Raw genomic sequence first — 15640 nt, 5'->3', positions numbered from 1 at the left:
GGTCTAGACCACACTCTATAATTTACAAAGACCCAACAATTCCAGTAATTCCCCCAAGAGCAAGCATTTAGTGCGACAGTGGCAAGGAAAAACTCCCTTTTAAGGAGAAACCTCGGACAGACCCAGGCTCTTGGTAGGCGGCGTCTGACGGTGCCGGTTGGGGGTGTGATGAACAGTGGCAATAATAGTCACAATAAAGATAATGGAACTATGACTAGAAATAGTAGTTGTAGTAGTTCATGACATAGCAGGGAACTGCAGGGCGTTCCAGGACGTAGCAGGGCACAGCAGAGCATAGCAGGATGTAACAGGGCATAGCAGGGCACGCAGCAGGACCACGGCGACAGCTGCAACCATGATATAGGTGACACCATAATCCAAGGAAACATGTTGGGTGAAAAAAACAACAATAAAACATAGGGACTCCAGGGAATAAGCTCCCCAGAGCTAGGTTAGTAAAAAGCATTTCTGGGACATGGATGCACACAGATGGAAAGAGAGAGGAGAGAGAAGCTCAGTGTGTCAAAGGAAGTAAGATGTGGTGATAAAGACACATACTCAGGATTAAATGAAGAACTGCTATGAATGAATGGTGTAATATAAACACCATCATGGTAACAGCGGCCCAATTTGTCAACAGAAGAAACTGTCTTAATCCCAACCAATTTGACAGTGATTCATACTATTCAGTGAGGAGAGATGAAATGGTGCAAAAGTCATCAGTTTGTGATACAAGCATTGTTAATTGACTGATGAAACATTACTTATATAATATTCTGGAAAATAACCTAACGCAGCTTTAAAATGATTGCCGATAAAAATCTAAGAAATGGACAAAACTACTTTGCCTGAGATTCACAAGAATAATGGTTGCACCATGTGACCGACTAAAACACAGGTTCTCCATATCTGGTCACTGGGCTGTATTTAGTGAAATAATGGCATGCTTTTGCCCTCTGTGTGTTAACACAGTTAGGAAGCCAGTAAAGGCTGCTCCCACTCAATATAGAAAAGTCATAATGTAATCACACCGCAGACTGAGAAAGGAAAAGCATCCTCTCTGATGTAAACAGATCTGACTCATGAACGTGTCCCCCAGCAGTAATCACATCAGTAATTTGATTTCTTTTGCACCTTTGGCCAAACCTGCAGACTCTGAATATAAATATGTCTCTCCAGTCCATGTCGGGAACATATCTCAGGGAGGTTTTGACAGATACTGTGTTCTCCCATCTTTGTTGTTATGTAAGTGTTTATCCTCGAGGTGACTGCTACTCAATTACACCTCACATTTAGCTGCAGCAAATCAACCCAGCTCATTAGCACCTAATTAGTTTTGGAGCAATCGTCAGATGTTGAGATAAGATGTGAAGAGTTTAATTGCAAATTTTGATTGACACTTTTGAAAAAAGTGACAGAAAAAACAAGTGATAGAAATCAAATTCTGACAGATCGAATGGAGAAATAATATTGTGAATTACTGTCTTTGAAAATGCCATCAACTTTCACATAACAGATACACAGCTTTGTTAATACAGACGTCTTTCTGTGATGTTGTTTATGACTGCTGTGTTTTGATGTAAGTTGTGACTACGAGCCTGCTGATCTGTGTTGAATCTGTGTTAATTAATCATCCCCTCTGATGGGAGGCAGGTCATTTAATTGTTGGCTTGCTGGTGCTGCATCTATTGTGAAGTTTGCTTGGAAAAGAATCAAACAAAATAACACTGAATCAGTGAAGAAAACTGGCCGAGCGATGACTGTCTCTCCTGCACAATAGCCATGCCATGTGTGAAGTTTTGCATCTCAGTGAGCAGAGGACTTCCAGGAGCCACTACAGTAACAGGCACAATAATTGGAGTTACCAGTAAGGCATGGAGACGACGTCTTCTCTGGTGGATTTTTCCATTTCAACACAAAGACCCGACAAGATTCACTTTGCAACTTTGCAAGTGCTGGTCTTTGTCTCCATGCTGCTGTATCCTTGAGCTTGTGGAAATCCCTTAGAGTATTTTATGGGTAATATGCATGAGGGAAATTAAGAGAATATTTTAATGAGATTCAAGTGGTATGCAGACATATCTGGAGGCGGTCTAAAACGAGAGGGAAGGACAATTACAATACTTTCCAGTGTGGCACTTCCGACAGATGTGGGTAAGAGTTCCATCCACCCTAGGGAATTAGGACCAGCAAATGACCGTGACTGCATGTCAACCTTTCTTTTTCAGTTTTCAGTCACATCAGATGTACTGTTAAACAAAGCACAAACAAATAAATAAAGAAGATGTGAAGAGAAATGAATCAGTATTGGGTGGGGATTTTACCCTTTAAAAAGGTCATTTCTTTAGGCTCCTTATGATGAACTGCATTTTGTCTTATTTCCAAATGATTATATACAGTACAGGCCAAAAGTTTGGACACACCTCATTCAATGTGTTTCTTTATTTTCATGACTATTTACATTGTAGATTCTCACTGAAGGCATCAAAACTATGAATGAACACATATGGAATTATGTACTTAACAAAAAAGTGTGAAATAATTGAAAACATGTCTTATATTTTAGATTCCTCAAAGTAGCCACCCTTTGCTTTTTTTGATAACTCTGCAAACCCCTTGGTGTTCTCTCAATGAGCTTCATGAGGTAGTCACCTGAAATGGTTTTCACTTCACAGGTGTGCTTTGTCAGGGTTAATTAGTGGAAGTTTTTCCCTTATTAATAAAAAAGCAAAGGGTCGCTACTTTAAAGAATCTAAAATATAAGACATGTTTTCAGTTATTTCAAATTTTTTTGTTAAGTACATAATTCCATATGTGTTCATTCATAGTTTTGATGCCTTCAGTGAGAATCTACAATGTAAATAGTCATGAAAATAAAGGAAACGCATTGAATGAGAAGGTGTGTCCAAACTTTTGGCCTGTACTGTATCTCTAAACCTTAATTTCAGCTAATCTCAGTCAACCAGCCTCTGGATGCCAACTCAAACCAGAAACCTCGTCTTCTTGCCAAACCAGGCTTATCACAGTAATAACTGTGTCACTTGCTCTCAGTGTTTGATTCTATGGCTGCAGATGGCTACCACTGCTAAGCCTGAGATAATGCGTGTGTGTAACATGCACTGAGAGAAGAGAGCATGGCTGGCTGGCTGGCTGGCTGCAGATTGAACTAAGAGGAGATGTTGCTTTTAAAGTCACATGAGCTCATCCAGCAGAGTCTTGGTTGATCCCACAGGCAACTGTATGATTATTAGTGCAATCCTGCTCTCAGGGCAAACTGGTGGAGTGTATCAGGACATGCAAATGGCTCTAACCAATTAAGGTCAAGAATGAAGTTCACTCTAATGAAAGTACTCATATTGGACTAATGGCAGTTAGTGGATTTGTTTTATTTGAGTTTTGTTTTTATTTCCTCTTTCTCATTTTGCAGGCCAGATTAATGAAAATGTACAAGATTATGATTTTTAAGACTGGGGATTATTTCAGTGTTGAACATTATTCCTGCTTGTATAATAATAATAATTATGCTGCAGCTAAATGAAAAAGCAGCTCCCTGCTGTTTAATAACAGAAAATGACATTGCTAAGCATTAAGAGACAACTTGTGGCTTGTTTTATCCTAAAACTCGTCCAGCTGTTGTCCATCTGTGGTTTTGAGCCTGTATGGGCCTAAATTACTGGGCGAAGCCTATACGAAATAGAACGTGTCTATTTGGATAACAATTTGCTAGAAGGGTTCAGTGCCTTGAGGCCACCATACATCGGCAGCGGCGCTGCAGTGCGCGCAATGGGCGTGCGCACGCCCCGGAGTGCTGCTGCGCGCCCCCGCCTGTGTGTGTGTGTGTGTGTGCGTGTGTTGGGGAACTGTCGGGAGAGGAGAGGACCAGTGACTGAGGCAGAGGAGACAAGTGCGAAGAGGCTCGGCGCTGAACGGGACTCCACGTAAATAAACACAGCAGACGGTATCGCTCTGTCGCAGGGGACTGAAGACACAGAACAGGCTTCGTGTTTCGCACCGCAGAGACAGGAGATAAGGTGAGCTAAATTCTACCATTCATAAGAAACACGTGTCGTGTAGCTTACAGTTCACTGTCAGGAGTTTGTAGGCAGAGAATCGGCACATTGAGTTGGATGTTTTAAGGGCTGCCAGTGAGAGCACTGTCATCTCTACAGCTTTCCCTCATCAGCGCAAATACACGGCGGCTTGTTTTCAAAGCTCAGTCCCTCAAAAATAATTTTCAAGACACATTTTACGTGTTAGCCTACAAGCTTGTGGTCATCAGAAGGAGCAGTGGCAGGTGTGCAAATTCCGGAGCGCGACTGTCAAATGTCACTGCTTTAAGATGCTGAGATAATCATTGTCACTTGTCTTCTGAACCTTATATGATCTGTCCTTTGCTTCATAATTCTCAAATGGCACGTTGTAAGTAAATATAGATAGATAGATAGATAGATAGATAGATAGATAGATAGAGCTGTTGTATTTGACAGTTGGTTTTTGTCCTGTGTTGATGAAATAGCTGTCTTACACAAAATCCCTCATGTCCTAAGCTGATTTGCTCCCCACATGTTTAATTCCCTTCATATTCATATCACAACTCTATTTTGTTTTGACTGACCAGTCAGTTTGTTTAGTCTAATTTCCCTTCATCAGACTCAATCTGATTACGGTAGCCCCCGGAGATTCACCAATTACATCCCATGCCATTTATTATACGAGCCAAACAATTGCTTTACTGGAAAAAACCCTCATTCCCACCCAAATCCTCTGCTTACTCCCCCCTCCCCCTCCTCCTTCTCCCCCCTCCCTCTGTCTCCCCTTGGTCAAAGCTTCAGTCAAGGGGGAACTCACCATCATGCAACAACACCCACCCCCCTTTCCTCTGCTCATCCCCAGACACACACACACACACACACACACACACACACACACACTCACTGTGACACATCCTAACACACATGCCTCAGCTGCACACTTTCGCTGCTTGCTCAGATAGCCATATTAATGCAATGCTAATGACCCCTGCTTTATTGTGTGACGCTCTTGTTCTTACTTTCTTTCTGAAAGGGCTGACACACTTTCTAGTAATGTGTATTCACTGCAGACAGACTATTGTTAATCTGTCTAAGAAGATAACAATATCCCCCTATCCCTGCCTTATGTCTCGTTTGCATTAATTCACAAACAGGCGGCAAAATTTAATACACCACTTTACGTATACATATCCCCCATTGTGTGTGTGCCTTTTGGTGGTCACATCTTCACAATAGTAAGTCAGGATGAGAGCCACTACTCTACAGCTACTGGAGCTCTACTGACAGAACATTTCAGGCTCATTTGGCCAATTTGAAGAAACCGGGACAAGATATTGACCTACATTGTGCTGCCATCTTTACTTTCACCCTCAGCACAAACGGCACTAGGCGGGGAGATTTGCATAACTAAGGGATTATCATGACACACGTTGGCCGGAGTTATTGTGAGAGCACCAGTCAGTCCCACTGCTGACCTAAAACTAGTGGCGGGCAGCTCTGCTGCGGGGGCTATGGGAAAAGCTTGGGTGTTGGAGGGAAAATGCCACTAATTTCCCTCTGTGGGCCGCAGAAACACGCAGACTATTTCGCAAGAAGTGATCAACGCTCCTTCTGTAAGCGGCTGTCTATGGCATTATGAAGTCCGCCAACCGCAGGCCGGGACAAAGTGTCTCATAGATAGAAAGACATTTTCTGTGTCACTTGTGGTGGTGATGATGATGATGACATCATTTCTTTCAGGAACTGATCGGAACCTGAGAGGCTTTCACTTGGTGATTCATTTCACCAAGGACTCACTTCAGTTGTTGTAGAAATGTCTGTTTCATGTATTAAAAGATGAAGTCAGAGTATGAGACAGTTAAAGTCAGTAGACAGCAATACAGTAGACAAGGAAGAAACTGAAAGTCCTCCATTATAAGGCTTTGAAAGAAATTGGGTCTTACTTTTGTAGTTTTGATCATCATTTCTATGACTTGTACTCACCAAAAGACATCAGGGCAAGAAATGAGCGAACAGACTAGAGCTGAAATGATTTGTTCCATCAATCAGTCGATTAGTCGACAGAAAATTAATCGCCAACTGTTTCGATAATCAAGTAAAATGTTTTGTCATTTTTCAAGCAAAAATGCCAACAATTCTCTGGTTGCAGCTTCTCAAATGTAACAATTTGATGTTCTTCTTTGTCATAAATGATTGTGAACTGCATATTTTTAGTAGTTAGACTGAAGGTCGAATAAATCAAGCAATTTGAAGACATCAGCTTGAGCTGTGGGAAATTGTATTAGCCATTTCATAGACAAAAGGATTGATTAATTGAAAAAAATAGTCAACAGATTAATAATGGAAAATGGAAACATTGTCATTAGTTTCAGCCCTGGATCAAACAGAGGTAAAACTGCAAGTGAGCCCGACCGAGATATTGGTTATAATCCTTCACTGCACAGGAAAACTGTGTACAACTACAATAAGTACAGTAGGTCAAAGTTCAACCAGTGTGTTGTGCTGTTAACTGTGATGGATGTTTACAACAGACAGTTTGAGTAATAGCTTTACAGTTAGCCTTTGTTTTCTCTTACATAAAGGTTTGTCTAACCTTGTGGTTAGTTTACAACCTGTATGCGTAACTACTTCTGTTTCCTGCCCTGTCTGGCTTCTTTTTAGCACTGTTGCCCAGAGTTGTAGTACTCAAGATCGGTCTTGGTCTCAATACCACTCTTTGAAGGTCTCGTCTCAGAATCAATGACATTTTTCACTCAGTCTTGTCTTGGTCTCAGATAATAAGATCAGGATTTTATTTCAAGCCCTGCCAAGACCACAACTGCAGGGATATAACTAAATTGCCTGTGCATTGTCTAATTGTATGTGTTAACATCATTACTGTGATAGGATGTAAAATTTCCTTCTTCAAATGCAACCAATAACTTGACTCATTTCTAATTTGATATTTGTAACTGTTAACCCCCGTTCCCCGCCCATTAACACGCTCTCCCAAGAAATTGAATGTGGGAGACAGGAGAAGAAGCTCTGGCTGTCTGGGAGATGTCAACCAAATCCTCGGTAATAAAATTTGGCTACGTAAACCATAATGAGTTTTATTTCCAAAACAACATCTAAAAGAAAACAAATATTACCTATACATATTAGCTTGTTGTGTATATTCTGAATGTTGTGGCAATAAAAGACATGAATGAAGAAGAATCTTAATTTCTTTTCTGTGGGTGTTTTTTATGGGAATGTGGATCTTTCAGATCAATTTGAGGAGGGCCTATGGTTAACATTTTCCACATTTTATCGTGTCATGCAGTGTGGGACTCGCACTGGTCTGGTCTTGGTCTTGACTCGGTCTCAACCCTTCAAAGTCTTGGTCTTGTCTCGGTCTCGATACACTCTGGTCTTGGTAATGACTTGGTTTTGGTTTATAATAATAATAATAATAGCCTAATAATAGATTTTATTTGTAATGCACTTTACATTTGGAGCAAATCTCAAAGTGCTACAGTTAAGATCATAAAAGCATGGTAAGAACATCAATATAAAATACAAATAGACTTGCAGGGTTAATCAAAACTCATAAGTTCTGCTAAAAAGAAATGTTTTTAGTCCTTTTTTAAAAATCTCAGTAGTTTGAGGTGCCCTCAGATGGTTGGGGAGGGCATTCCAAATCCGAGGAGCGGCAGAACAGAAAGCCCGATCACCCATGGTGCTGAGCTTAGTCTTGGGGAGAAGGAGGCGGTTTGAGTTTGTTGAACGGAGGGATCGAGTTGTAGTTAGAGGGGTGAGTAGTTATTTCAGGTGTGGGGGGGGGATTTCCATAGATGCACTGGTGGGTAAGAAGGGAGACCTTATATTCAATCCTGGTGAAAACGGTAAGCCAGTGAAGTGAATGGAGAATGGGTGTGATGTAGTCGTATTTTCGCACTCTCATCAGGATCCTTGCAGCACTATTCTGAACATACTGCAGTCTCTGCAGGCTTTTGTTAGGTATCCCAATGAGAAGTGTGTTACAGTAATCCAGTCTGGAGGAGACAAAGGTGTGGACCAGTTTTTCAGCATCTGCTAAGGTGAGTGTGGAACAGAGTTTTGCAATATTTCTGAGATGGTAGAAAGAAATCTTGCAGAGGTTTTTGATATGGGCTTTCGAAGGTGAGTTGTGGGTCAAATTTTACACCAAGATTGGGGACCGTTGTGGAGAGGGGAATGTCATGACCAGAGATAGTTATACCGGTTATGGAGGAAGACTGGATTTGATGTGAGGTGCCAACAAGAATTGCCTCAGTTTATGTGGTCTTAGTCTTGCTTTGACAGGCCCTCCTCCAAAGTGTGCTGGAGGAGAGTCTGGCTACTCCACAGGGGGTAAGCGAGAATCTGCAAAGTGTACCGCCTATGGAGACATTTTGATGCTAACAAGCCATCACCTGCCGTTAGCATTCCATTGACTGCCATTCATTTTGGTGTCACTTTGACAGCGAATAACTTTACATCTGAAGCGTTTAAAGACTATTTGACGATTTGTTTATTTCTAAAAAACACGACAATGTATAAAAGGCTCCATTACTTTGTACCTCACATTATGCTTGCGGGCAGTTTTGACTTACATTAGCTGTTTAAGTTTAATTACTAATGTCAACTAGCATTTTAGTTAGCAATAATTAGCCTGTGTCCATGTTATCTCCTTACATACCTACACTCTCCGTCTCTGCAAGATTCGGAATGATTGAGATGTCTCTTGGCACAGCTACCAGAAGACTTTCAGACAGGTTGCTCATGTCACATCTACGTCGTCAAGCTCATTTTGAGGCTGCGCGGCAACGCTCAGCCATCACCGGAAAAGTGCTTCTAATTGACTTCACTGGTCTCTGTGGAAGTCTATGACGTCGCTTTGTCCATTATTTTACTGTCTGTGACTACACATAGCATTTGGGGATGGGAGAAAAACGTGCTCTGGTTTATTGGCATTTCTTTAAACCAATCACAATCGTCTTGGGCGGTGCTAAGCACCAGAGAAAAGCTGCGGTGCCGCTGCAAAATAGGTTCAGAAGGAACTTGTTTTGGTGGAGCATGTGTACATTTTAAAAAATTGTTTTAGTCGTGCAACAGAAAAATCAGATTGGACAGATAGTCTAGCTAGTTGTCTGGATTTACCCTGCAGAGATCTGAGAAAAGGTTAACCATAGTCCTCATTAATCGACCGGAGTTTAAAATGCCAACACAAAGGAAGCCCAAGTCAACGGATATTCGGCCTAAATGAGTGAAATCTGCAGCAACGGAGCAAAAAAGTGGAATGTCAAGGATATAGACTAAGGTAGTCTTGACTACAACACTGCTGTTGCCATGTTCTTAGATCTCAGTGCAGTGCTATCACTACTGGTAGCAGTTATTACCAAAACTTATGTCCAAGTTGAAGATAATTATCCTTTTAAAAAGGGCTGTGATAATTTCTTTTTTGTTGCGTGGCACAGACATAGTTATATAAGACACGATCATAGGTCACTCCAGCTGATTGACTAAATGATTGACTGTGTTCTAGAGACACGTGTGTGCTCGCCCTGAGCAGAGACGATCCAGCGGCCATTGTGAATAGAAGAGCTGTGCTGCTCAGCTGTGATGAGGCTAAATCTCTGGGGACTGATGGAGGCCCATGCCTATCCATTAGTGTCACTGCAATGTGGGTGTTTCTTCCCAGTAGGCCAGCCACACACAGCAGCACAGCACACTGACATCGCATGGACCTTCTTGTCACTAGCATGTTCGTCTCAATTTGGGACTGATGGCTGTCTCATTAGAAGACCACAGAGGGAATGCTGTCCCCACCCCCAGTTTCACGGCTGCTTGAACACTTTGGACAAATGTACGCAGGGGCAGATGAGTGTATGCAAAGAAGGACATATACATGTTCATCACGCACGCACGCACGCACGCATGCACACACACACACGCACACACACCTCTCTGTGTGTGGGGCCTGTATGGTTGCAAGCTGGTGAGTGCAATTAGACTTTCACACTCAGTTAGGCAGCAGTCTCTAATGGGGATTGACACGTTCCTGTGAATCCACTCCACACAGCTGCAACTGTTGATGTTTGCATACTAGACCTGTATTTGGAGTGGATGGTGACAGATGACTAAGGAAGTGGATATTAGATGATTTATGCGAGACTCAGACTGGTTTTCAGAGTAATTAGATTAAAAGATGTGGAGATACTTTGCTATTTTCTGTATTATCTTTAGTCCTGCAACAACTCAGCTCCAATGTACTATACTGAGTTATTGCTTAAATGATTAGTGGGTAAATTGAAGCAGAAAATTAATCAACAGCATCAATCAAATAATCGTTGAGAAAACATCTCTAGTTCCACCTTCTTAAATATGAGGATTTGCTGCTTTTTCCTGTTTTGTATCAATATCATATTAATTGACCATCCTGCAGTTTGAAGACGTCACCTTGGGTTTTGGGAACTTGTGAATGGCATTATTCAGTATTTCTGGTATTTTATAGACCGATTCATGAAAAAAACATAATTGATGAAAACCCGAAAGAAAAATAATGCTAAATTGCAGCCTTATGGTGAAATTATTTGGTATTTTAAGGTGCATTATATCTCAAGTTCAGCTGAAACAATTTGTTGATTAATGGATTAGCAATTGAAAAATAATAAATTTTTAAGCTTGATCAATTGTTTAATTGGTTTTTTGGTTGTTTTTTTTCTTAAGCAAAAATGCCAAAGATTCTCTGTTTCTAGCTTTTCAAATGTGAATAATTGTTGATTTTTGTCTTTTATTAAACAGAATATCTTTTGGGTTTTAGACAAAACAAGCAACTTGAATATGCCAACTTGGGCTCTTCAAGTAAATAATCAACACAATAATCAGTAATAAGAAATGTTGGTTGCAGCCCTAATCTCAAGCTGTATTAATCACAGATACAGTCTTATATTGTATAAATTGTGGAGCTGTACTGTTACATTCGGTCGTATCTTTTGGGCAGCAGGTAATGTGGACAGATGGTGGATTGGTAGCGGTCAGTGCGGATGTCCCTGGACGGCCCACTGTGACAGAATCATTACACTAGAGCTTTACACCATGACAGTCATCGAGCCCAATCACTCAAGGTTGCCCAGCAACGCTATTATCGCCTGTGTCAGGTTATTACACCCCTTAGTGAGAACAAAGCATTTAGAGATGCTCTTTTCTGTCCAAACCAACTGCCAGGGAGTGACAGCAACAGAGCCTCCTTTTGAAATGGGAGGTTGGGGTAATGGAACGTAATGTTGTGGTTTAATGTTCCCTCTCTACCCCCATTAGAGCTCCTGACAGGTTAACTAGCTGCATGTACCACTACATCTGACTCCCAGTCAACTTTGACTTTAGGAACTTGATGTAAACAAATGAAGATGAGACTTGATATGTGCGTTCAGAGTATATTTTCTGAATGCTCCTGAGATGATCTGCTGTCTTGCCACCCACTAGAACAAGTGGAGGGAGGGAAAGGAAAAGTGGGAGTGTTTTTGAAGCTTTCAGGGTTGCAGGAGGGAGGAGGGGTGGATCATGTACTTCAGTCAATGCTGAGAAGGGGACGGGGGGAACAAAAGGGGTCTGTTTTCTCTGTCTGTACTGGCGGGGCGGCTGTCCTCGCCTCTTTCTTGCAGTATAGGGGGGTGATGCGGGGTTATGCCTGAAGAGATCCACAATAGAAACTTGGGTGTTGGAGCCTCTGTTTGAACACATAGTTGTTACTGCTGAAGAGGACCGGAGAGGCAGTCCTTTCTACCGACAGCTTCGGGCCTGGTGAAGCTATGGCCAACTTTGGATGGGCAGCAGATGTTGGAGAGGTAGTTGGTGGCCCAGTGGCATCACATAACAAGGACCACTGCTTCCCTTTACCGTCCTGAAAACAACAGGAGGTGGGCATTGCTCCACTGGCAGGGTGTAGGCTCGCCAAAATGACAGAATTTAGGAAGAGTGCGAACTTGAATGCTTTGTAGTCTGTTCTCAAGCCTCCATCTTCCTACTATTTGCATAGAGCTTAAGAGTAACTCAGCCGCACATCCCACTCTCTGTTGGCACAGTGATAGAGCCCACTTGTGTTGTTTAATGGCTAAGCAAATACATCACCACAGCTCTTATTCAGTTTATAACTTTGGATATTTAAAGAGTGGGCCCTGCCAAGAAATCCACCACATCCTCCACACTCTCACCAGGCTGTTGTTGAACGTTACATCCTATGAACTTGTAGAAGTGGGGTCTGCAGAGATAAACGGAGCAAAGGCGTAGATTATCTTTGTCTCCCCCGCACATGATGCAACAGTGATTGAATCAACAGGAAAGAAGGAGACACTTAACTGTCAGCTCATGAATAAAGTTGACATGGAAACACAAAGTGGCTTTTCCATGGTTCAGGAGGCTCGCTGACCTCGAGGTCTTATTTAGGCCAGGCCTTCTAATGCCCTTACCCTCTGCTCCACCCTCTACCCCCTCCCACACCCTGGCCGAGGGTAAGGCACCATGTTAGCAACTCAGCAGCCACCACTGAAGGGCCCTTAATCCAAGTGGGATGACAGCTTGGCTCTAGATACTGTTTCTGTGGCGCTGAGACCAATGGGCTTTTCTTTCCCTCTTTTTCATCTCTTAAACCCCCCAAACACAGCCACATGAATCCTGGGAAAAAAAATTCTCCTGAGGAAGACAAAGGAATGGGATGGTAAACAAATCCAAGTGTAGATATGAGATTCCTCCATTCAGCAGAACATAAATGGGCATTTCCTTTGAGATATCAAAAGCAGCAAATACAATGCTGCCTTGGGATTGCTTTGTTGTTGATTTTTATTATTGTCCTGGTGCCACTAGTTGTTCAAAAAACATAATCTATACCCAGATAATCTTTGTCCAGGCTTCAAAATAATTAGGGAAGATTGAGGTCAGAAAATCATTAGAATCATAAAATGTGGTGCCTCTTGTCGAACCTTCCTTTAACAATCAGGGGAGCCGTCCAGAGATCACATGTGGAAAGAGGTCCAGGCGGGCCAATAGTTAGTATTGCTACAACATTGAGCATCAGCCACATTTGCCAGGAGACTTTCCCGGGCAGCATTCTCCTTTTCCAGGCTGATCAAACATTTGTTGGTTCCAGCTTCTTAAATGTGAGGATTTGTTGCGTTACTCTGTTTTATATAAATGTAAATTGAATGCTTTTGACGTTTTGACTGTTGGTCGGACAAAGATCATCAATCATCTTGGACTCTGGATATTAGTTTTTTAATAATTTCTGACTGTTTGTAGTAAAAAAATCAACCGATGAATTGATGATGAAAATAATTAGGGGTGAAGTTCGGATCACGTTTTTGAGTCACGGATCGGATCAATTTTCGGATCAGCACCAAAAATGGTGGACAATATTTAAAAAAAAAAGCTTTCCATTCATTACTTAAAGAACTGTTTATGTCATAGAACAGCGCGTTCAAGCCTGGGAGCGGAGTACCCTTTCCCGGGGAAAACAAAGGACTTGCGAAGGAAATGCGAGTTACTTCGGAATGTTTTAATCCAAACCACGTTTTTTTTCCTAAACTTAACTAGTCATTTTGGTGCCTAAACTTAACTGTTGTTGCCGCATAACGCTCACTTTTTGTCGTCTGAACTTAAGCAGCTCCTGGTGCCCTGTACCGACTCAAAGTCCCCTATTCTCGGGTAACTCAACTACCAACTCAACTGCACTGTAATTTTTATTCTTGTATTTTATCTGTTAAAACACTTTGAATTACCCTGTTGCTGAAATGTGCTAAACAAATAAAGCTGTCTTGCCTTGCCTTGCCTTACCAACTACTGCTGATATGATGGAGCTCTGTAGCCGGTATCACGGCTTTTCAAGTTCTTCCGCTCCTCCAGTAGTCATGACTGTCTCTATCAACTGATTTTAACATGCCCCGTTCACGTGAACAGAAAATTGCGTTGCCTGTATCTTTTCACGGCAACACTCCATATAGTTTTATCAGCCTACTTTAAGTGACAGTGACAGTAAACATTTATTTCACACTATTATTATGGGGAGACTTTTCAATTAATCCGCGATTCACATGCATTCCGAATCGTGAGTGTTGTTCTGTTACACCACTAAAAATAATCATTACATGATGTAGTCATAGAAATGTTAGGAGATAATATATTATCAAACAGACTTATAGTCCTAACTGATGTATTACTGTATATGTGTGCCATGTTGAATGTATCTTCTTTTTCTTGTAACAACACAGATCACTAAACAAATATAAGCATTTGTCAGGATTTCTGTAATATCAGACATAACTTTTTCGAAGACAATTGCCTTTGAATTTGATTTATTAAGAAAAACCCGAAGACATCCACCATGGAGTTGACTGTTCTCAGGACCTGTGCCAAAGCAATTTAGGATCAATTGCAGGCAATGAAATAGCAATCAGTATAATCTCCTTGCGGTCAGTCCTTTGCTGGTTTCTCAGTGCTGGGCTTCTTTAGGAGCTGGAAGAATGTAATTGTCACTAAAATAATTCCTTGCTGTGGGCTAGCTGGCCCCGGCTGTAAGGAGGGGAAAATGGACAAATGGCAACTTCATTTATCAGGATCTCCTCTGAGGCTGGCTGCCCTGATAACCCAATCAAACGTCTAGTGTGGCTGAGAGCTGTCTGGGCCAACACTGGGCTTTTTCATCACTGTGTTTGTCTCTCTGTCTATGTGGAAATATCAATGAGTCTTTGTCAGTGTGCCATGGTTTATAGCCAAAGCCCCGTGGTGTTAAGAGCCCGAAGTCTCTCAAAGCAGAAATGACATTAAAAAGCTATACGTTTCAGAAGCAGAAATTGTCTTTTCCATGTGCTCCATTTCCTGTATATTCTATCACACAATTACACCATTGTATATTTGGATTTTGTCGATGAATGGCATTCCTTATATTGGTTTTAGTTGGTATTGTTCTGGCAGAGGTTGAAAAGACTCTGGTCTGAGTCAGACCTAATGCTCGGGTCTTCAAGGTTGGCTGGTTTTGGGCCTCTCAGGGCTCAAGTCACAATGACCACATCTCTGTATGAGCAGAGCCATGGTGGACATGTTACTCAAAGGGGTAACTGCGTGACCGAGAGAGCACGCCTCCACAGATCCTGTGAGAGAAAAATAGGACACTTTCACTCGCTGGTAATTTGTAATGTGTCACTGAGGTGGAATTCATATAGCTCTTGGTTCTGAAGTCAGCATCTTGATTGTAGTTGACATTTCAGGGTATGTAGAAGGCCCAGCTTAGAGTCAAGGGGCACTCTTTAGATGTTCAGCGCTGGTTTCATGAAATGTGATTGGTGTGGAATAATAGTTGAAATTGTTAATGTACTGAGGGACCGCAGTGTGCTGGCGTACTCACTCTTGGGTTATATGCATTTTGGCAGATATCTGAGCTAAACGTAAGTGCACATCTAAGGCTTTTACTTAATTGTCAAAACTGCTATCTCAGTAAAAATCTCAGTTCCTTCGATTGAATGATAATGATTCAAATTGTAGTTTTATTTCCATAGCCAGCCTTTGAGATCCTGATGTGCGCTTATGGAATTATTAAAACCTGTTTTATAATCTCAGTTTGTAGCCATGTGATTTAA

The 15640-nt window shown here is 41.7% G+C and overlaps 1 protein-coding gene across 3 annotated transcripts in view; it reads left to right on the top strand.

Annotated features, from left to right (window-relative positions):
• Positions 1-3861: 3861 nt before the first annotated feature.
• LOC114560003 (neuronal cell adhesion molecule) overlaps positions 3862-15640 on the top strand; it is a 79184-nt gene continuing 67405 nt past the window's right edge. For all 3 annotated transcript variants that reach the window (XM_028585105.1, XM_028585102.1, XM_028585106.1), the window contains exon 1: positions 3862-4031. The gene's annotated coding sequence lies outside the window, so the exon portion shown is untranslated. The remainder of the gene's footprint in view (positions 4032-15640) is intronic.

This window comes from Perca flavescens, chromosome 8 (assembly GCF_004354835.1).
Source record: "Perca flavescens isolate YP-PL-M2 chromosome 8, PFLA_1.0, whole genome shotgun sequence".
NCBI classification, from domain to species: Eukaryota; Metazoa; Chordata; class Actinopteri; order Perciformes; family Percidae; genus Perca; species Perca flavescens.
Note: the sequence above shows the minus strand (reverse complement) of the source record. Positions and strands in the feature narration are given on the sequence as shown.